Source organism: Propithecus coquereli, unplaced genomic scaffold (assembly GCF_000956105.1).
Source record: "Propithecus coquereli isolate 6110/MARCELLA unplaced genomic scaffold, Pcoq_1.0 Scaffold34, whole genome shotgun sequence".
NCBI lineage: Eukaryota > Metazoa > Chordata > Mammalia > Primates > Indriidae > Propithecus > Propithecus coquereli.
In genome coordinates, this window is record NW_012149063.1 from 1,838,996 (window position 1) to 1,840,494 (window position 1,499).

Here is a 1,499-nt window from a genome sequence, read left to right on the forward strand (position 1 = left end):
CAGGAGTTTGAGGTTGCTGTGAGCTAGGCTGACGCCACAGCACTCACTCTAGCCAGGGCAACAGAGTGAGACTCTGTCTCAAAAACAAAAAAAGAAGATTTTTCTAAGCTCCTCAAGATCATGTCTTTATTAAAGGATTTTTTAATAATCATAGATGTGCCAAAATGGAATGAGTCAATTTGTAAGGTAATGAGCTCCCTGTCATCTGAATTGTTGAATCATAGTTTGAGCACAAAGGGTGAATTGTACTCATTGGCATATAAGGTTCCTTTTAGTCCTGAAATTCTATGTCTATATAAAATTGATAATTTCAAGCAATATTTTCGGTTCTTTACTCCTCCTGTAAATTAGCCAGATGATTGGTTGGTTGAGTTTGCTGTTTCTCTTTGATTATAAAAGTCTTTGCAGAGTGGAAAGTAGAATTTAGGCTTTCTGGTGAATAAATATGGTGCCCTGTTGCTATGGTTTGAATGTGTTCTCCAAAAGTTCATGTGGTGGAAATTTAATTGCCATTATGACAACATAAAGAGGTAGGACCTTTAAGAGATGAGTACCCCTCATAAAGATATTGATGCTGTTTATCTTAGAAGTAGGCTGGTTATTGCAGGATTGGGTTCCTGATAAAGAAGGATAAGTTCAGCCCCATTTATATCTCTGTCTTTCCTGTGTACTTGCTGGCCATGTGATGTCTTCTGCCATGAGATGACCCTCACCAGATGCCAGCATCATGCTCTTGGACTTCTCTGTTTCCATTACCACCAGCCACATAAACTTCTTTTCTTGATAAATTACCCAGTCTTTGCTATTCTGTTATAGCAGCAGAAAACAGATTAAGACACCTGCCCTCTAAATGCTATTCACCTATACGTACATATAGAAAATTCCATCATGGTAGCTTATACTAGTAGGTGGTTGAGTGTATCTATAAAGTTATGGATGTATAACTAAGGTGAATTTAATCCCTAACTGGACAGCTCACGGTCAAATAACCTAGATGTTTCTCACTTTTCTTTGGTAATTTTGCAATACATTTGGCCTGTTTAAATTTTTAATGGGATTCTGACACAACATTAGTAGGTTAAAGAAAGCTGCAAGGGGAACATTAGCATTTAAATAGATTTTGATTATTACAGAGAAGACAGAAAAAACAGCCAGTGATTTGGTTTAGCTAGGAATACCAGAGTAATGATGGTTGTCAGTATCAGAAAAGGTTTTCCAGAGGTGGGAACTGTCAGGGTAGAGAAGGGAGGGGAAAGCTCTTCAATACCTGGCATGGTTGTAAGAAGGGCTGTGGACATGGAAGGCAGCACCTCCTGCTGGAGAACTTTCAGCAAATAATGTGCGTTCAATTCCTGTTCAGGTTACAGGACCTTACTCAAACTAACTCCAATGCTGTGAGTTAAACACTCACGGCAGGAGATGCTGGCTTTTCTGCACTGCTATGGGCGATTTGCACACTGGGGGGATGACTTCTCCTAGTTCTTGCTCAAACTAGTTCT